The sequence below is a fragment of the Natator depressus genome, chromosome 1 (assembly GCF_965152275.1).
Source record: "Natator depressus isolate rNatDep1 chromosome 1, rNatDep2.hap1, whole genome shotgun sequence".
Classification (NCBI taxonomy): domain Eukaryota; kingdom Metazoa; phylum Chordata; order Testudines; family Cheloniidae; genus Natator; species Natator depressus.
The window spans coordinates 148,439,275-148,461,769 of NC_134234.1; positions in this window are offsets into that span (position 1 = coordinate 148,439,275).

Sequence of the window (22,495 nt, forward strand, 5' to 3'; positions counted from 1 at the left end):
TTTGTATTTTGATAAAATTATAGGAAAACACAACTCTTTTAGGCTTGCTTAGATTCAAAGTTGCTGTCATCCTTTCATAGGCTCTGTGCCTTCAGGGTTTGATTTCAGTGATGCCATCAGTTCCTGAAATATGCATTCTGCTTGATGAACATGAAACACTTCTAATTGTCTTTGTTCTCTTGTAGCAGAAAATTCTCCCATAACTTTTAAAAAGTTAGCTTTAACTCTTTTTATTCAGTCCATTTTTGAGGTTTTTTTCAGCTTTATTAGAGTTCAACAGGAAGTGAAATTCGGATTTTTAGAAAATCCATACACTCATGTTCTTTATACAGAAATTTTTACTTTGCAAGTCTTTAAAAATTAGAATGATTTTTGGAGTGTTTAGCTTAAATAGTTAAAGAAATTGTTGATTCTTACGTTCTGGAGAGATGCTGATATCTGTCTTCCTGAACTGGGTGAGTTGCTTGAAATTGTCAGGTAGCTAACTACCTAATTGCCCATTAATATAAATAATCTATATTTAGATGGCTTCTTGGTTTAGTAATCAAATTAGCAATGTCATTAGATTTCAGGTTGCTACATAAAGCATTTTACCATTTATATAGTAATGATGCTAGGAAGTTATATTAGGAACTTTGCATTTAGCTCACATATTTATAAGCATGCATATCACAAAGGTGTGCCATTTCAACATTTAAAAATAACTAAAAGGTTTTACACACTTCCAAATACACATTTCCCCCCAGAGACTTTTCCTTGCAAAGAGGGAGAAGGAAGGGCTCACTTTACAGTTTAGGATATTTTTTGGAATATCTTGAATAAGGAACATCCTCACATGCCTTCATATGACCAGCTCTTTCCTAAAACATGTTCTTTACATAGTTCATTTTTTTGAGATAAGGATTATATCTAAACCAAGGTGGTATATTAAATAAGAGGGAGGTGTATCTTTTTGACCATGTTGCAACAGTTGCAATCTTATATATGAATCACCATCATTAACACTTATTCAGCTTGCAGACCAGAAGGAACTTTCACATGGAATTTCAAAACTGCATTTCAAGGGTCAAAACATGGTATTTATCTCCCTTGACACTTTACAAGTTTGTCACATTGACAAACAACAGCATTCTTAGGAATCTCCTTAGCATGGACATTTCATATAACTAAATAAACAAAAATATATGCATGTTGGGTACTTTTCTCCAACACCATATGTAAGAAAGTAATAATAAATATCTGCTAAGATTCAGTAGAGGTACAGGCAAGTTTGTAATGACTGAACTTTATAAGTTATAGTAATTGTATTAATATCCTTTTTGCATCAATACTGATATCTCACCTCTATATGTACATACACATAGTAAGCCACAGTCACTACCACAAAGAATGTAGTAATTAAATAGACAAGAGAGGCAAAGGGTGAAAGAGAGCATGATCATCCCCATTTTACAGCTTAACGAACTGTGGCACAGAGAAACTAAGTGACTTACCCAAGGTCAAAGAGGAAGTCTATGGCAGAGTCAGGAACAGAACCCAAATCTGATTTGTAGTCCGTGCTTTAATCCTTTTTTGACAGCTGCTTTTCTGCTTCTTCATAGCAGAAGAAAATAGTGCTTCTGAGAAAACATCTGTCCTACTTGCAGGGTTGCATCAGATTTCAAGATACTCATCCTCAAGCTCCATTGTTTCTGGGTAAGATTTCACTTTTAAGGATAACTTGAAATTTCAAGTTAGTAAAACAATGGCCCCTACATAACAACTGAAGCCATATCTGCTCACAGCTTCAGAGATAAACCAACAGATTACAGCTTTGCATAAATCTAAATGACTAGAGCTACAAAGAAAGGGGGAAGAAGTGAAAAAGGGAAGTGACAGACTCCAGCATTTCATGCTTTCCCTATTAGTTTCCCCATCAAGGCTTTTCATTCATTTCCCCCATCCTAACTTCAGCAATTCCAACACCCGCTGCCAAGCAACTGCAGCATGGAAAACAAATATATTCCAAATGTCACAACCAACTCCATTGCAAAACAAACACAAAATTCTTGAAGACAACATCACCCCGCCAACCAACCAACTTCATTGCAGGTAGGAGCACAGGAATTATATTAAAGCCCACCTTCCCAATCAACGTCACTGAAACCCTTCTTCCCGACCCGACCACACACACCCGCCCCCAAAAAAAGATCTGGCAGAAGCTGGTTCGTTTAAAAAAAAATATTCAGAGAAAACCAAGACAGCTGCCATTTCTCATTGTTCCTTATGGGTCCTTATTGTGGTCAATGCTTCCCTCCATTAAAGTTTTCAAAATGGCCACAACCTCTTATAGGTTGAGAATGAAGCCAAAGGCCACCTTTGTTAAAAACAAAATGGAACTTCAACCCCATAAACAATGACAGATAAATGCCCTTCTCAAAATGGCCACCTACCTATGGGCAACTTATGAGCTCACTCCCATTGGGAACAATGGGAGATTTCAGCCATTTTGAAAGAGGGCACTTCTGTGTGGAATTCTCTGCAGCAGAATTGTCTACCCCTGTCGAAAAAACTTTCAGCTATGAGGAAGAATGGCAAAAAAAAAAAATGACCGTTAATCCTCAGATATGTCCTCAACAGTAGCCTATGCATAAGATTCCAGTGATTTTAACTATATGGGAAGTTTGAAGCATCTGTGTTATTCTGTTATTAGCATCTTTTAGGAGAATGAAATGATCTGACAAGGGGTGCGAAGTCTCCTAAAGGATGAATTTTAGCTAATTAAAACATTTACTTGTACATTCTCAGAAAATTAATTCAGAACTCAAAGGATGAGTGCTGCAATGTAGCTGTATCAAAGGTCTATAACTAAGTAAATGAATTCCTTCTTCCTCAACTCATGCATAATAAATACAGAAGAAACTGACAACTCCAACTCCTGTGCTTTAGATGGTTACACTAGCTGGGCCAGATTTTCTGGCCTGCCAGAGCCCATTTCTTCGACCAGAGCCATATGTTTTTTTACACTCATGAGTAGTCAGGATGTTGGTTTTATATTATGCTGTTTGAACTATTCACTTAGGGCCTGACCCAAGGCACATAAAATCAATTTGATTTGAATCTCCCCCAATGCAGACTGGGTTCTGGGTTTATTGCATTTGCAAATATGTACCCCAAATTCAACCAGGGATCACATAACTAAGGAACCACTTTCCTCATCATCCCCAGTTCCCTTAAATCTGTATGCCTCCCAGTTCCTTACCTTTTGTTGTGTTCTTGGGGGCTTACACTTAGTAGCCTTTCTTGTAATAATACATGGTCATCATTGGGTTAACTGGGTTACCCAGAATATAAGGGGATGGAATCATACTTCTCTCATTTTCTACTTCCTGTTCGTCCGTGGGAGTTAACCCCCCCACCACACACACACACACACACACACACTCAGTTTGTTGTGATGCAGTTGAATACAGCAGCAAACTCCCTGCTTGCAGTTCTGTAAGTAAAGTGTTATTTTCGTTGCACTGAACAGTCCCTTTGCAAAACTTCTATCCTCCCCTGTGTCTTTAGTGGATATTGAGTAGCAGCTGTTCCCAGTAGCAGAGACTTCAAGAGAGCAGTCTACAAAAGCTGGATAGCTATAGTATGCCAGGCCTCCAGAATTCTGCATCTCTCTTTCTTTACATTTTGTAGTCTGCTTCCATTTCAACTCAGCTGTGGAGAATCCAAAAGTGCTGTGCTTGTGCCGTCTCCTTGATTTTTGCAGAAATTTGTAGCCTCTTTTCCTCCTATGATTGCACGGTGAGATAATTTATAGCATTATCAACTTTAATTTAGTTTGAAAGTATAGAAGCAACATTCACAATTTATGGGCCAAAATCTGCCTCACTTACTATGAGTTCAAGGGAATTATTCTCAGATTTACATCTGTGTAGCACTGATCCGTGTTTGATCCCGTGATTTTTGTAACCTGGGTAGACATTTGCTAGTCTTTGCAAAAAGCGACAGCATGTGGTTGCAAACTGAAACGTGGTTACTGCAACAAGGAAACATCCTGAGTTGAGTACCTTGAAAAGCAGCTATTAAACAAAACAAATACCAAACAGCTCCTGGCTTGTATTATTCAGAACAGAAATTCGATAGGATATTTGGACTAAATTTTAAGGAAACACAGTTTTTTAAAATTGGTTAGTTGTGCTCCTGCTATTTGTGTGCTGTTAGTTCATGTTACTTTACAATTGTTGTACCTGCATGTTTAAATGTAACACAAAGTGCTATTTAGCAAGGGTTTAAATGCTCTTCACATGCCTTTCTTGTTGAGCTTTTTCTTCATGGTTCTCTGCAGGTAAATTAATACAATTTTAACTATACTCATACCATTGTGGATGTATTCACGTTCTCCAGGGAAACACAGCCACTAGCATGGCCTGAAGATTAGGAAGTAGACTGTATGCTATTTTACACCTTCAGATTTACATAGTTATACAAGGTGCAAAGCAGTGGGGAATCCATTGCAATGTCCAGAAACAGTGGGAGGGGAAAAGTACACCATGTGTAAATTAAAGGCTGACCTCTGTTGTTGCTCCCATTGAGGTCAGTGGCAATTTTTCTATTAACTTTGTTGGGAGAAGAAATGAGCCCCTAAACTGTCCAGGTTTGCCATATGTTTATCAGTGTTCTGATGGTGGTTCTGCTGTGTCATACAATGCAATTACTTATTTTTAAGAAATACTGCTCTGTGTCAGCTCTAACCTAGGAGACCAACAATTTTTACACTTACCTTAGCACTATTACAGGACCAGCCAACACCCAAAGTGAGCTAATGTGCTTTTCTTTAGCATCAGCCATGCATCCTACCTTGGTCCATTTTTTTCTTCAACAAATATATTATTTTTGGAGGAAATGGACAACAAGCATGTTTCTTTAATGGGATCACTTATTTGACAGGCAGCAAAAAAGTTCTAGTCCATAGTCTCTCTGGGTAATAGTCTTGCATGTACTGTCTTCCCACACTCGTACTAGCAGATATAAAAATTTCGGCAGCAGCAAGGACTACCAGCAATTCTGGGGGTAGTGGGAGGGGACTAACCAAATCCTTCCTCACCCACGCTCCCCTGTGGAGCAAAGGCTTTGAGGATACATGGCTGCAGGAGACCCCTGGCAACACCATAAGGCCTAATATCCATTTTTTGTGGGGAGAAGGTAACTGAGAGGGGGATTTGGTAACTGGCAGACCCCAGTGGCATCCTGACAGCCCTGGACTTGCACATATGACATCAGCACATATGACCCATATTGATCAGTGGACTTCCTTTCCTCTTGCTCCTGGTCCTCTGGAGTATGACCTCTGGGCAGCAGAGAGAGCAAGAAAAGCCGTCCCGGCCCAAAAATGAGAGAGGCACCAAAGAGAGAGCCCATCATCTAAGGGAGTTGTGAAGATAGCAAGAGAGGTGGTAAGGTCTAGTGGACAGGGCACCTGATTGAGTCCCAGCCATGGCATTAACCTGCTGTGTGACCTTAGGCAAGTCACTTCACCTATCTCCCCACTTTTATCTGTCTTGTTTATTTAGATTGTAGCTATGTGGGGCAGGGATTGTCCCATACTGTGTGTGTACAGCGCCTAGCACAATCAGGCCCTGATCTTGGTTGGGGCCTCTTGGCACTACTATAATACAAATACTTTTTTTAATGATCTAATAGTTTAAGAGGCAACTTGTTATAGTCTGTATGGAAAGACAAAAAACAATAAAATAATACAAACACAATAGAAAGTGAGCCCAGGGTCACTTTTCCTGTGTGGTCACAGTGTCTTGTTGCATCTTCACTTTACTTGAATTGTAGGATCCTTAGGACAGGGACCACGTGTAGGTAAGCGCTTGCAGGTCCTAGCTCAGTGGAATCTCAATCTTCAATGCCTATCACAACCCCCTGTTGAGTTGCTTGTAACATTCTGATAATCCACGTGTCAGACTGACATTTTTCATACATGGCTTTAGTTTGAAGATAAATTATTTTTGTGCAAAAGTTCAACAATTCTTGAGTGAACTTCCCCCACTTATATATATATATATATATATATATATATATGTAACTTTTTTTTTTTTACCAGCTTCCTGGTAGAAATGGTTAGAGGTAGAAATTTGTCTGGGAGACTAGAATCATGGAGAACTGTCTGAGTTTTCTTGTGAAAAATGACTTAAGATTTGGTCTAGTCAGGAGGCTTTAAAAATTGCACTTGAATGTGTAGTAAATCTTTTTGATCAAACACGGTAATAGCTTAAAGAGCATTCACAAGGAAGGTAGTATGCACTTTAGCATGGGCATGAGGCATGTCCCTAGGTGAATATTAAGTAAGTTAGGTCTTCACAAAAGCCCTGCCTCATTTAAAGTGATTTTGTGAGTTGCATCTGATGGGTCTTCACAAGAGGCCTGCTTTATTGAGCCACACTTGCAGTGATTGAAGCAAAGACTTCTGTGAAGCCACTGGATCACTGGGAGCTCATGACAGGGCATTCCTTTAGTGTCGAGCCAACTTGTTACAAATGAAGCACTTTTTGTTTTTGTTTTTTTTCTCCAAAGTAGGATATTCTATTTCCACTTTGGAGAAAAAGAACATTAACATTGCATGGTTAAGCATTGAAAAACCCAGTGTTATCTCTGTTCTTTATAATTGTTCATAAGAATGATATAAGGCCAGGTGTAAATCTGCATGGCTCCATTGACTTGAATTTGCCCACAGTCTTCAATGAGATGAATACATACGGTTTCCCAGGAATAATGTTGTTATACATTTTACTATTCAGACATAGCAAAGTAAGTGAGTAAGACAGAAAACAAAACAAGGGTAAAAGAGCCTGGATAAGAGCATAACCATAAGATTACAGCAAATGTGTGTAAAGATGTGTCAAGCATAATGGGGGTGTGGGGCAGGGCTGGGCTGAGGCCAAAGACAAAAAAGGATCAATATAGCTTCAGGGCTGCTTTAAGTTGCACTGGTTTGTAACAGCCCTAGTGGAGGTCACTGTGGTGGCAGGGTTCACCAGAGTGGCAGCTACTCATTCTACTGCTCCAGAGTGCCCCAACATACTCCCTGTGCAGGAAGACCAGAAGGGTGTGATGTAGAATGAGCTATACTGGCTGCATGCCACCTGGGGATTCCCAGGCTGCCCACATGGGGCAGATGTAAGTTTCCTTTTCACTGCTAGAGTGGCACAAAGGGGACATACCGGAGCCAAGGATCTGGCCCTGAAGCTATATCTGGTGTCATGGTTGGTTCTTAAGAATTATTTTACTCAAATTCCAGGAAGGATGATGGACTGAAATGACTGTTTTTGTAAGGTCAGAGCTTTCCTTTGGGAATGTACTTCAACTATTTTAGGTCAAGTAATGGTTTCTTGAGTCTTTCTTTTTTCTACACATAACTCGGGAGCATTGTGCTGCAATCAGGGGATGTGATCTCCAGTGTCACCTGTTTCTGGGCAAGAACCCTTGTCCAACTCCCTTTTGAATGGGGGTTTTAAGGCTGCATAGTTTCCTGCCATACACTATGATATCCCCAGCATGCTTGTGCATGTGTAGAACCCCTTGGAGTCAGGATGGGACCTAAACGTAGATTTTTTTTTCAGTAGATAACCGCAGGACTCAGGAGACCTGGGTTCTATTCCTAGCTCTGCTTTTGGTCTGCTGTGTGACACCTGTCACAGTGTCAGGATAACAGTACTTATATCTCCACCTCCATGGTCCACTCCAGGTGTCCCCAGACATGTCTCAGGTCTCCAGCCTCAGTTGTCTCTTGACAGGAACTCTTGTCCGACTCTCTTCTGACTGGAGGCTTTGAGGCTGCATAGCTTCCTGACTTACACTATGATATCCTCAGCAAGCCAGTCTGCCTAAAGGCCAGCACCTGTGATTTTCTTTCTCTGAGAGAGTGTTGCCAGTAGTTACAAGTTATCCCACAGCTCTTTTTATGCAAGTACATTTATTCTTAAGGTAAAAGCATTACAGAGAAAACATGTATAATGAAAAACCAAAAAGTTCCTATATGTATCCTAGAAGCTTACCAGAGTTCACAGTGGGCCCTAGTAGGTCAAAGTCCTTCCAACCCTTCCACCAAAGGTTGAGCCCCAACTTAAGACAGAAGATCCAGTCCATTTGCTGGATCAGAAAGAGGGGCCCTTTGTTGGTTTATGCTCATTCCTTTATTCTAAAAGTGGTTTCTTTGTCTCTTGGTCTCTGGAAAACCAAGCCAGAACCAGTATATGCAAACCCCTCCAGGGAATGGTACCTCTCTAAAGTTTTTTAGTTTCAGTGATTGACCTTAATCAGCTACCTTCCCCCCAACACTGTTTTTAGTCCCTGTAGAAGCTGTGGTAACACTCCCCAATGGAGTAGAACACATTCATATGTAAGCCATTCATAGATTTAATTAAATATGGTACCAAAGATAACCTTTCCCCTCTTGGTGCCTAGTTCATCGATCTGTAACATCTTACATGCTTGGTAAAGTGTTCTGAGACATATGGATGAAAAGCTCTTCTCATAAATATAAAGGGAAGGGTTAAATCCCTCCTGGCCAGAGGAGAAACCCTTTCACCTATAAAGGGTTAAGAAGCTAGGATAACCTCACTGGCACCTGACCACAATGACCAATGAGGAGACAAGATACTTTCAAAGCTGGAGAAGGGGAGAAACAAAGGGTCTGGGTCCGTCTGTGTGATGCTTTGGCTGGGGACAGAACAGGAATGGAGTCTTAGAACTTAGTAAGTAATCTAGCTAGATATGCATTAGATTCTGTTTTCTTTAAATGGCTGAGAAAATAAGCTGTGCTGAATGGAATGGATATTCCTGTTTTTGTGTCTTTTTGTAACTTAAGGTTTTGCCTAGAGGGATTCTCTGTTTTGAATCTAATTACCCTGTAAGGTATTTACCACCCTGATTTTACAGAGGTGATTCTTTTTACTTTTACGGAATGCTTTTTCATTGTTCTTAAGATCCAAGGGTTTGGGTCTGTGGTCACCTATGCAAATTGGTGAGGATTTTTATCAAACCTTCCCCAGGAAAAAAAGGGGGTAAGATTTGGAAGGATTCTGGGGGGAAAGACGTTTCCAAACGAACTCTTTCTCAGTAACCGGTGTTAGACGTTTGGTGGTGGCAGCGAAAGTCCAAGGGCAAAAGGTAAAATAGTTTGTACGTTGGAAGTTTTAACCTAAGCTGGTAAAAGTAAGCTTAGGAGGTTTTCATGCAGGTCCCCACATCTGTACCCTCGCATTCAGAGTGGGGAAGGAACCTTGACAGCTCTATATAAGAGGTGGGTGGTACTGTTATTGTTTAATATGAACACCCAGCAATATCGCTAAAGATTATGGGAGCAGTCTGTATCTGGTAATTACGAAAAATATATCCAGGATATGCAACCAAAATTTGGCCACTTTGGCATACGTCCAAAGGATTTGGGGAAAAAGGAGTCCAACTTCCCTGACATCAATGATAGCTGTAGTTTTTTTTACATATTATTGTTTCTAGTAACCTTTGGCAAGTCAAAGCTTACATGTGTCTTTACTGATTGTATCTTTTCTCCCTGTATTTTTTCAACTTGTTCACTTGTCTCTTGGGGAACTCCTGTTCTTAAAATAAGTGGCATTTATTGTTTTGACTTGGAGAGAAACTAATGAAAATCCAGGGTGTTTTTTTTAAAGCTTTTATGAAAGTTTGAGATTGATCTACCATAGTCGATGGCACATGTTTGCATCTGCGTCCCCTTGTGTGCAGACAGAAGGTTTATATTTGTTGTTAGACTAATATGAAGTGCTGCCATTGTTTGTTTAAAATTAAATGAACTATCTCTACAAGAGAGTCATTGATTTTGAAGAAAGCTACTTAGAAGAAGAAACTACATTTGCAGCAATAATAACGAACTTTAAAGCTATGCTAATTTGGGGATCTAAAAACCTAAGATAGTGTCACTTTAATTGCACCTAGTATTCGCATAGTCTTTAATCCAACGCGCACACATGCTATTTTGGAACTAGATTTAATAATCTTTTTAAGATTTAATACTTATTAAAAACGCAACCTCTAACTAACCCACTATGGAACACACAAACATATATTGAGTAATGGATTGCTCCTATTGCTGAAACCCTTGTGCTGCTTTACCCTATCCCCTGACTATTATTTGTTACCCCTTCCCATTGTGTCACAACCTGGGTATGGCAGTCTGAATCACCAGGCATACCCCCAGATGAGAGCTTCATGTGGCCCCACCACTGAACCATGGACTTGACCCTCATTGGGTTGGTAATGGCAGGGTCCCTTCTCCTTGCCCACTGTGTGGGTGGGGTCCCACCACCACTCTTCAGGCAGGATAAGGTCTCTGTTGACCTTCACTTCAGGGTATTTAGGCAGGCTCGGATCTGTTGCAGAGGAGGGAGGACTCTGCTCTCACCCATGTTAAGCAAATAATTTTGTGTGTGGAAGCCCTTACATACACTACCTCAGCAAAACCATGGTAGGGTGGTGATGGATGGGCCTCGGCATGCATAGGGAAAGTCTACGCTGCAATTTAAGCCCAGGATTATTAGAACTCAAGTGAGCAGACCCTGGGTTTATTAACCTAAGGCTCGAGTGTCTACACTCATTTGTAACCCCAAGTCAGAAATTGTTGAAACTTGGGTCCTAACCTGGGGCTCCAGCATCTACACTGCATTATGTGGGCCTCAGTCCAGCCAATCATATCCCAGACTTCCTAGCACCCTCCCAAAATGTGGCTGCTCTAGCCATTTGTTTGTGGTGCAATGTGGGAAAACTTGACTGTCCACCAAACTTCACTGTCCTGGGGACAAAGCTGGCCCACGGGACTGTGGGACACTTTTGGCGGACTCCTTGAGTGTGAATCTACACTGCAAAGCAATAGGGCTTGAACCCTGGGTCCCAGCTTGACTCAGGCTCAGACCCTCCATGCCATGCTCCACAGTTCCATCAGCATGACCAAAGCAGAATTTGACCTGATCTCTATGCTCTTTTTATGGGAAAGGCTGCTTGAAGGATCATGGTAGCAAAGTTTGAGGCCATGTCTACACTACCACTTACGTCGGCAAAATTTATGTTGCTCAGGGGTGTGAAAAAAACACACCGCTGAGTGACATAAGTTTTGTTGGCATAAGTGGTAGTGTGCACAGCGTTATGTTGGTTGGAGAGCTCCTCCCACCGATATAGCTACTACCGCTCATTGGGGGTGGTTTAATTATGTCAACGGGAAAGCTCTCTCTCCCATCGGCATAGAGCGGCTACACGAGAGATCTTACAGCGGTGCTGCTGCATTGGAATAGCTGTGCTACCGTAAGGTCTCTAGTGTAGACATTGCCTGAGTCAAAAGCTTAAGTAATTGTATTACTGGATGCCATATAAGAGAACTAAGCACTGCAGATCTTCAGGCTGTTGGAAACAGGGAGCACTGCAAAGGTTACATTGTCAGACTTAGAACCATGGGGAGGGCAATGGGCTGAATGGTTCTGTCTCTAGCAAACCCTGGTGGCTGGTCTGCTGCAGATAAAAATGAAGTTAAATCATGAGATGTGTATTGTATTCTGATTGTTTCTTTATCGCATTCATTCTGCAGTTTGGTTTTAGATATTAAATATTCAGCAACTTGTGCTTTGTGAAAAATAGCTTATCTGCTGCGACAGGATGTTTAGTTCCACTGAACCCTCTTGTTGATTTGCTGAAGGTCTTTAATTGAAGTGGTCATGTAATTCTGATGGTTAAGTTCGTTTCTAGTTTGGATATAGCCAGGATAAATGGGTTTATTATTCATCATTAGGAAATGTCTCTGAACAAAAATAGAGATTTTTGGGTTGGCTCTTAGTGAAGTCAAAGTCCTATCAATATATTGCCTTGAAAATGAAGAGGTCTGACTTTTTCCTTTAATTGTATTGATGCAGTCTGATTCATAATTCTACAGGGACTGGATTCCTAGAGGATTATTTCACTTCTCAGCTTTATGCCGCATGCCACCTCCTGGAAAGTTTTGGTTTTGTGTTTCTTAATTATTGCAGCTGTCACCAGTAGCAGCCGCTATAGTTTAGGTTACAAACACTTTCCATTACAACATTCTGTTTTCACATAGTTTTAATTTTCCACAGCAGTCTCCTTTTTGTGCTCAAGTTTTCCATTTCCAGACTATGCTCAAATGTGTATTTGTTTGGAAAGTGAACAAACTCCATTCAGCCATTTTCGAGTTGTGAGAAGAAAAATAATTGTGAAAGAAATAATAACCTAGAGGGTCACACATTTTTTTGCTTATGTAGGCTGAGCTGTACAAACCACCAGGCTCTTACCCCTGAAAACAGCAAGGCCCCCTCACCCCTTGTGACAAAGGTGGTCATATTTTTGATCCATATGTGCACCTTAGTTTCCCTCTGTATTTGGCACTTCTACACTCTGCTTGCCATTCTTTAGTCCTCTCAGACCTCATCTGTCCTACATGAGTTCTCAAAGATAAGCACAAATGGTCCCAGGCTTGCTTCAGCTAGTTCCTTAAGTACCGTAGGCTGAATTTTGTCAGGCCCTGTTGACTTGAATATATCTAACTTATCTAAACATTCTTGAACCTCTTCTTATCGTATTCTGGCTTGTATTCCTTCCCCATTGTTGTTACTTTTAATTGTGTTAAGTATCTGGTCACAATTAACCTTCTAAGTTAAGAATGAAGCAAAATAGTTAGTAACATCTGAGCCTTCTTGCTGCCATTCCTTGTTCGCTGTCCTTCCCCACTAAGTAGAGCACCTACACTTCCCTTTTTTGTTCTCTTGCTCCTAAAATATTTATAGAAAATTTTTCATTGCTTTTTAGGTCCCTTTCAATGTGTAACTCACTATGTGCCTTAGCCTTTCTGATTTTGTCCCTACATGGTTGTGCTACTCTTTGTGTTCCCCCTTAGCAATCTGTCCATGTTTCCACTTTTTGTATGATTCTGTTTTGATTTTTCAGATCATTAAAGAGCTGATGATGGAGCCATATTGGCCGGTTACTATTCTTCCTATTTTTCCTTCTCATCAGGATAGTTTGCTGTCATGCCTTAAATACTGTCTCTGAGAAATGGCCAGCTCCTCCTTTTTTCCCCATGGGACCTTACCTTCCAGTTCTCTGAGTTTGTTAAAGTCTGCTTTTTGAAGTCCGTTATCCTTATTCTGCTGCTCTCACTCCTTTCTTGCCTTAAAGTAATGAAATCTATTATGTCATTATCATTTTCACTCAAATTGCCTTCCACTTTCAGGTCTCAACCAATTCCTCTATCGTAGTCAGAATAAAGTGTACAGTGACTGTCCCCTGGGCTATTTCTTTCAGCTTCTGAAACAAGAATTTGTTCCCAGTACCTTCCAAAAACTTACTGGACATTTTGTGTTTTGTCGTATTGCTTTTCCTACTGATGTCTGGGTAGTTAACATCTCCCATTATTACCAGTTTTCTGTTTTGGATATTTCTATTTGTTCTAGAATTACTGCATCTGCCGCCTCCTCTTCCTGATTTGATAGTCTATACACCTCTACCATGACACTGACCTTGTCTTTCCCCCTTTTTACCATTACCCAGACTCTTTCAGCTGGTCTACCTCTCATCTCCTTCTGTATTTCAGAACACATTCTTGATGTATAATGTAACCCCTCCTCCCTTTTTTTTTTTCCTCCTGGTCCTTCCAGAATAAGCTATACCTCTTTGTATCCTTTCATATAGCTAAAGAAAATTAAATGGCAATGATAGAATCATAGAAATGTAGGAGTGGAAAGGACCTTAATAGGTCATCTACTTCAGTCCTCTGCACTTAAGGCAGGACTAAGTAATAACTAGACCATTCCTGACAAGTGGTTGTCTAACCTGTTCTTAAAATCCTCCAATGATAGAGATACCACCACCTCCCAGTAATGCTTCCATGATGCCCAATCAGTGCTGCTGGATTGCGCAGTGCTGCTGGAAAGAGAATACTGTTATAAAAATATTATTTTAAGAGATGATTTAATTAATTGTATTCCTATGCACTGAACTTGGTAATATTTATGTTCTTACAGTAGAAAAATTATATCATTTATCAGTCACTACTGTATGGAAAACAGAACTTTGTGTGGGCTTCTAAAGACTCCCAGAATAGAAAGTATCTAAAATCATACAAGTGGTTTAGTCCCTCCAGCTCTGGTGAGCATCACTAATTTATAGTGGATCTGAGTGAAAGGTGGTCGCTTTGCTTTTTTAAGATTACACTTTGCATGAAAGAGAGTATGAAAGCAATGATTTAAAAGGGTTTTATTTAAACTTTTTTGCAGCACCTCTACTGAGGCATTCACAAGTACAGTACAAACATGGTTAGCCTAACCCCAGTTAAATGAAGGTCAGCTATGTTTTCATAGGTTTTACTGTCCCTTTTTTCAAGTTTCTGCAGCAGAGCTGGCCACATTCCGGGCCAGATGGGACTTCATCAGTGGGTTCCAAGTATCCAAAACCGAGAGCTGGCTTTCTCTAGTGTTGGTACTGGACACGGGTGACTGACAGTGCAGTTGCTGTACCATAGACCTGTGGAAGATAGCCAGGATGGGTAATTAACCACTGGAACAACTTACCAACGGTTATGGTAGATTCTCCATCACTGGGCATTTTAAAATCAAAATGGGATGTTTTTCTAAAATAGGTGCTATTGTTAAAACAGGAATTACTTTGGGGAAGTTATAAGACCTGTCATGCAGGAGGTCAGACTGCATGATCACAGTTGTTTCCACTGGCTTTAGAACCTAAGAATCAAAAATCAAGACTTTAAATAGGACTTCTGGGGTCTATTTCTGATTGTGTTTGGACTGATTTGCGGTGTACTCTTCAGCAAGTCACTTATGGACTGATTTTCAGACGAATTGTGTACACACAATTCACATTGGCTTTTTGTGGGGCTGCAATGCGCCTCACCTTAGAGGACATCAGGGCATCTAGCTCATTTGTTCCTCCATTTACCTTCCCACCCCCACTCCCATAAAGTAATGGAATGCAACCTTGATCATCCTTCAGTCTTGAGGGAAAATAACAGGACCTAGTCCAGCAGGCTTGGAACCTGCTTGTTAGAGTTTGGGGATCACCTCCACTGATAATTTTCTAAACACCTGATTATTTGCAGAATTTCTTGAATCCTCAAGAACTCCCATAATCAGGTAAGGTGTGGAACAGAGATTAAAGCCCTGGTTAAACAAAGCATTTAAGCATCTGCTGTGACAGAATACACCCCTACATTCATGTCCTACACACCTATTGTAATATTCTTTGTGCAAAGTATGCCTTGTAAGGTATTTGAAAACTCATAATTTGCTGGTCAGTATTGTCCTGATAACACACATGTGATGACATTGTATGTGACATTATAAGATTTCCATGTGTGATGATGTTAACACATGTTCCAAATCCCACAGTCAGGTCTGTCCTAAACAAAGGAAGGACTGTATGCTTGCCTTAATTTGCATTTAATCAGTAAACAGTCATCAAGCAGGGAGGAAAAACAAAGGAAGGTCAAACAGGTGAAAAAAAGAGTCTTCCACGTAGACTCTTTGTATGCTGAATCTCAGCGGCAAATGTTTGTCCCTCCTTGTGGTTTCAGTCCCCCTCTTGAAAAACACCCCAACACACCCTTCTCTTTCTCCCTACCCAACTCATTCTCCGCACCTGGGAAGATAAAAGGAAACAGCTGTTGGACTCTGGGGCCAGGGTCCTGACCTAAAGAGTTTCAGCAACCTTGCTGGAAATATGTGGTGAGAAAGTTTGCTTTGCAACTAAGATAGTTTCTTAAGTAGATTCTAGTAAGCATTTTATCTTTTATGCCTCATTACTTATACTCACTTAGAATCTATCTGTTTTGTAGTTAAAAAAGCCTACCTTGTTTTACTGTTTTATTTAATCTGGTGTGTTTAAATTGAAGTGTCTGGGTAATTATTTAAGGTAATAAGATGGTGCGTAAATCCATTTTTCCTTGAAGGGAATAATATTTTTGCACAGACTACGAGAGGGCTGGGCAGGGAATACATTTCTGGGGGAAGATCTGGGACTGGGGGTATGTTAGGGTCACCCTGCAGTATAACCAAGGCTGGTGAGAGCCAGGGTGTAGCTGGCACACAAACACTCAGGGTGTGGCTTGCATGCTGGTAGGTTATTTGTGAACAGCCCAGGTGGGAGCTACTACAAGGCATTGTAAGGCACCCAAGGCTTTAGGGCAGGGGTGACACAGCCCCCCACTAGTCTGGATTGTGCCCCGGTATGTGTCACACGCCTAAGTGACTTGCCAGCAGTTTCGTCGAGAGAGGAAAAGTGGGGAATGGAACCCCAGGTTACTGGAAGCCAGCCCTGCACTCTAATCACTACACCACACAAGTAGCATTTCATTGTTGAAACCCACGTTAGCCTTTATTTATTACCTTTAATCTGTGCAAAATGTTTTTTTAATAATGAAAAATAAGGTGGAGGGTAGTAGCTTCCGAATCCTATTAGATAGATGTGCCTGTTGGTTTAATTACTACCTTCAGATTCTCCAAATAGGAGCACAGAAGTGTTCTGCTTTGAAACCGAACTTAGAGTAAACGGGTTTGAGAAAAGGTCCTTTAAGGAGCTAAATACCGAAGAGCCCCACTGGGGAACCAACTAAATTTGTTTTTCCTGACATGAAAAAATTCTAGTAATAACATGTTTATTTTCTGGAAATCTAAGTTACCAGGGTGAAAACCATCCACAGGCAGTGGTATGCATTGTAAAGGTCTGTGCACAAAGGACCTGCTCTCATTGCAATGTTCTCCTGCTAGACAGTAAATTACTACACACGTGAAACAAACTCCTCACATAAAGGCCTCACTGCGTGAGCAAATATAACAGAACCTGTCTTCTGTACCATCTGTTACCGAGACTCCCTGTCAATAGTGAATCATTTTCTCCCCTCAGTTCATTTGAGGGTCTTAGCCAGCATCCTGGGAAATGTCTGTTTGCCTTTCTCTGTTTATCCAGGGTGTGTGTGAACATCACAAACTGGCAATTTCTATCACAGTGAAGTTGGAAGAGAGAGATGGAGTGAGAATGTCGTGCTGTGGGATGAGATGGGATGCCGCAGGGTAGGGGTGGGGAGAAGAAAACAACAAACAGCTGACTCTATGGAAGTCTAGCCTAAGATCATTCAGGGAAAGCAGCTGCAGGAACAAGAGCAGGATGTAAGCAAGTCCTTGGTCTGCTATGTGAGCAGCAGCTGAGTGAGACAGCCTGAGTAAAGAAGCGGCAGGGAGAAAATAACAGAAGGCTGTCAAATAATCTGCCCTATGTAGGACACTAGTGAGAAAACAGCATTTGGTTATGGAGAAGTCTACCCAGGGATGCTGCTGGGGGAATGGCATCCAGCTGCTTAAAGAGCCAAATTGCTGGAAACCATGTGAATTTCTAAGAGTCTCATTTTATACACCCATGTACAATTCTTTGGAGATGGCTTCTGACTAGTAGGCTAGGAAGAGATATAAAACCTCATTGATGACAACAACTTTAAATTGTGTGTTTCTATGAACAAAAGTCCTTTTAATCACATGGCTCTTGTTTAATCACGTGGCCTTCACATGAACATCCTCTGAAGTGTCCATTGGTGTACAGCAGGGATCGGCAACGTTTGGCACGTGGCCCGCTAGGGTAAGCCCCCTGGCGGGCCGGGCCGGTTTGTTTACCTGCCATGTCAGCAGGTTCGGCCAATCACGGCTCCCACTGGCGGCGCAGGCTGAGGGATGTGCTGGCCGCCACTTCCCGCAGCCCCCATTGCCCTGGGACGGCAAACCGCGGCCAGTGGGAGCAGCAATCGGCTGAACCTGCGGACGCGGCAGGTAAACAAACATGCCTGGCCCGCCAGGGGGCTTACCCTGACGGGCCATGTGCCAAAGGTTGCCGATCCCTGGTGTACAGCATATCTACCAGGAGTAGCACAATATAACCCTGTTTCAGTTTGGTTTAACTGTATGGAGGTACAGCCACTTTTTCTGGGTGTAGTGTTTAAAACAGCCCCCCTACTTTTAAAAGAGAGGGGTGTGGCATGCAAGGTGTTAAGTCGTAAAACCCTCTTGGTTATTTTTTGTGGCATAAGGCTGGGTGTCATTGATTTTCTGTAAATGTCTTTACGCATTCAATAATGATTGAGGTGTGATGACTAGCCTGATAAGTGACCTGTGGGGAGGGTTGATGGCCAGGGACTGAGGTCATTAACATTCACTTAAAAAAATGGAATAATTAGTAAAGGATTCCAGATTGACAGCTCTGGAGATCAAAGTCCTTTATTTATCTACAGAATGGGAATAAATGGTGTATTGGCAATATGCTTCAAACCAACCACTACAAGGGAAAGTAGTTATTCTCAGCAGAGAAGCCACGGAACTATCAACAAAGGGCCAGTTTTGACTAACTCCAGTGGTGGCTTCAGTGAAGGGGTGTCTGTGTTTGAAATGTGGGGATCTGAATTTAGCAGCCCATATGTTTGGATGAAAAGTGCTGTTAAAATGCCAAGATTATTTACATTGTATTTCAAATGACTTTTTGCTGGAACTTTCTCCCTTCTCCTTCTGTCCCCTTATTTTCGGGGTGGAGAGGTCAATTGGTACATCTGCTGTTGCAGTTGAGCTCACTATTGTGAGAACAGAGATATGAAGCTTGAGCTGATAGGTTGTTGCCTGAGTCTGCAGCCAGGGTAGCTAAAAATTGATGACTTAAAAAAACTGGATTTTTAAAATTTAAATTAGATGCAGTTTTATTTTTAAAACTAAACCTATTTAAAATTAAATTTGATGTTGACCAACTATGTTAATACCTAAACTTACTATAGTTATTAAAATAACTGAAATTAAATAAAAAACAATATTAAGCAGTGCAGGTTTGCTGCAAAGTTGTAAAGAAAGTCAAACCACTGACCTGGTGAAAGTCACTGGCTAAGCAATGGAAAACAGAGTTTGGTACAGTGCTAAACCAACTTTTGCCAGCAAAAGCCCCTTCTGCAAATACAGAAAGTATTTTTTTTTGTTTCAGTTTATTCATCTAGTTCTGTTCAAAGAGTAGTTAATTCAAAGTTGAGAAACAGATTGGGAGTTGAAAAAGCAGGAAAGCTTGTTTTCCCCTACCCATCTAGGAATAAAAATGAGATGTGAGAAAATGAAATCTACTTGTCCCAAAATCTTGAACATAGTGACCAGAAAGAACTAGTTTAATTAATTAATTTCAGATAATACTGCCTCTGTTTAATAAATCAGTTAGCTTTAAATACGGAACATGTTTTGATATAACTTTTTTCTTATGTATTCAGCACATTTTAAGATAGTTTTGTTTAATTAAAAACAATTTTAAAATACTGTTTTGTACACTTTTAATTGCATTTGAATTACCATCTAAATAGAACTTGACAAAAATCACACAAAAAATCTAGTAAATATGCATCATTCACCATTTTCTAGTGTAATAAACAGGTATAAATTAAGAATCAGAATAAATCCAAATTAAGCTATATAATTGCTTTAGTAAATGTGTATAGGTAAAGCTTTTCCTCCTGGTTTGCAAAAAGAAGTACCGCATTTAGTGTTAAAGCTATATTTAGTTGCAAATCAACATGTTTTGATGGTTGCCAACCACTGAGAATCAGCCTTTCTTTAGGAAAATAACTAAAAAGTACCAATGCAAAAGAAAATTAAATATTTAAATCAGCATTTCCTCCTTGCTAATTTAAATCATGATTACAATCAGTGATTTAAATCTCTTTGATTTAAATCCATCCACCCTGCCTGCAGCCCTGTACATGAGCTGTTCCTGTGGCCGAGAGAGAAGACACAGCTCTCTCGCCTACCACTGTAGCATTTAGCTCTCTCTGACTCTGCTCAGGCTTCCGGAAGCATCTAGTTAGGCATGCTCAGAAGCTTTAGCAGGATCACCCCCTATTACTGATAACCTAATCTTATCTGCATAGCCACTCTCATGTACCTATTATTATACTTACTTTCTTCTTCATCTTTCGTTTAACGAGCTGCCTGAGCCATGTGCTTTCATCCACTGGTATTTGGTACACCTGGCCGAGCAGAAGAGCCCTTAGACTTCAGTTGAGACATGTACCTGAGGAACTTCACAAAATGAGTTGGCCGCCTTATCACATGTATCACTAGAGGGGTTGCTAGAGTGGATGAAAAAGAAAGGACTTAAATGTTAGTTAGGAGGGTCAAAGTGGTAAATTAAAACAATAACAAATTAGGCTTTATTTGCTGACAGAACTTTTAAAAAGGGACAGTCACACTAGGAAATAATTCCAAATAACTAAAGTAAAAATACCTTCCAAACCTTTTCATCATTTTTTCCCTTGCCATAAAATACTGTATTCTTCCTAATTCTTCATCTCTTCTGGCTTGATTTTATGGACAAGTCGTAGTGCTGAATTTGAGGCATATTGGCTTTTGGTCAACACTGACGCTATGTCTACACTACAAAATTATGTGGACCCTAAGTTACTTTGGCACTGTCAACACAAGGAGCAAAGTGTGCACACGCACAAGCAATGTAATAACTGCAGCGACTGTCAGAGAAGCACAAGCATCTCCTGCTGCATGCCCCTCTCCATTCTATCCTTGTCCATGCTGTCTGCAAAGGTAAGCCTCCAGGCCTTGTGCTTGTTTTCTGATGCAGCACTGACTTGCCAGATCTCCTGGAATATGTCATCCGGAGTTCTCTTTTTTTCTCTCTTTATCTGGCTCAGGCAGTCCATGGGTATGGCAAGGGAGACCCTGAAGGCTGCAATGGCAGCAGCTGCAAATACAACACATAGAGGTGCCATTGTTAATGTATTCATGATGTAAATTGAAACTGAAGATACTGAACTCACTCCCCTTGCGCCGCAAAAGTTTTATGCACTACATTCTCACTTCTGCTTGGGATGGATAGAGCCCGGTGCCAATCACTGCACAGTCATGGTAAGTGTGGCCTTCGGGGGGGTGTTGGGGAAATGAGGGGGAATAGCTTGCTTGCATGATTCTAGTGGTATAGGACAGTGGAATTGTATACTGGCACCATTATCTATGGGCAGTGGTGATTTTAACTGATCTCTCCTTAGGGTAACAGAGTCAGAGAGCGCACAACTGCTGCCGGCATCCTGATACCTCTTGGGCCCATAGGCTGCGAGCCTGTGTACTGCAGTGGTAATTGCTGAGTGGCGTAGGAAAGCATCCTACCATGTATGAAGAAATAAGGCAGCCCTCCCCAGAAACCTTTGTCAGAGGATTGCAGATTACACCCATGAAAGTTTCATTGAGAGCTTTCTACGGAGGATTCACAGGACATCCCCGTGCAAATAAAAAAAAACTGCTTGCGTGGCCCCCTCTGCCTAACTCTAGAGTTGAATGAAAAGCAGATATCAGCTCTCCCCATCTTGGGTTGTTCCACTACCAGCCCAAGTAAAAAAGAGCGAACTAAAGATGTCTTGTTACTTTGGTGGTTCCGTCTCTGTAACTTCAAAGCAAACAGCATACTTACCTGAGGTTCCTTCCCCTGCACCAGGCTTGCCCACGCTCGACTGCCTGGACTGCAGTGGAGAGAAAAATGTCTTCTGGCTCGCTACACAGCTGGATCCCCTGGTCACCTGTCCCTCATACTACTCCTCCTCTTACTCCTCCCTCATACTACTCCTTCCTTGTCCACCTCATACTCCACGCTGTCCGTGGCAGGGGCCTGTGACTCAGACTCCTGGGAAGAAGTATCCATGGTGCTCTTGGGGGTGGTGGTGAGGTCTCTGCCAAGGATAGCAGGCAGCTCTTTGTGAAAGCGACAGGTCTGCAGCTCTGCCCTGGATCAATTGTTCACCTCCTTGGCCTTCTGGTATGTCTGCCGCAGCTCCTTTGCTTTAACATGGCATTGCTGATAGTCCCTGTTGTAGCCCTTCTCCTGCATCCCCCACGCAATCTGCTCATAGATGTCCACCTTTTTATGGCTAAATTGGAGGCTCCTCCCCACAGACCCAGGAGATCCAACACCTCCTGTCTACTCCAGGCACAACTATGTCCGTAACCTGTAGTTGGCATGGTCAGCTGGGCATTTGCACACAACAGTGGAGAGCTGCTAGGTGTGCTTGCTAAGCCGAAAAAAGGAATTTCAATAATTCATAGGACTTTAAAAGGGAGAGGTGGCTTCCTGTCCACCTATCCACTGGGCAATGAAGATCACAACAGTAACCAGAGCAGTCAGTGTGGGGCATTGTGGGACAGCTGCTGGAGGCCAGTAGCAGGTTGATGTAAATCATGCAGTATCTACACTATCATTGTGTCAACCTAACTATATCGACTGTAATTCTATGCCACTCGGGTAGGTGGTGTTAGTAAGTTGGCATAGCAGGGAACTTACGTTGGCAGAAGCCGATTTTAAGTGAAGATGCATCCACAGCTAGGTCAACGTACGCTGCCTTGCATTAACCTAGCCGTTTAGTAGAGACAACGCCTCAGATGTAACAATCACAGAATTA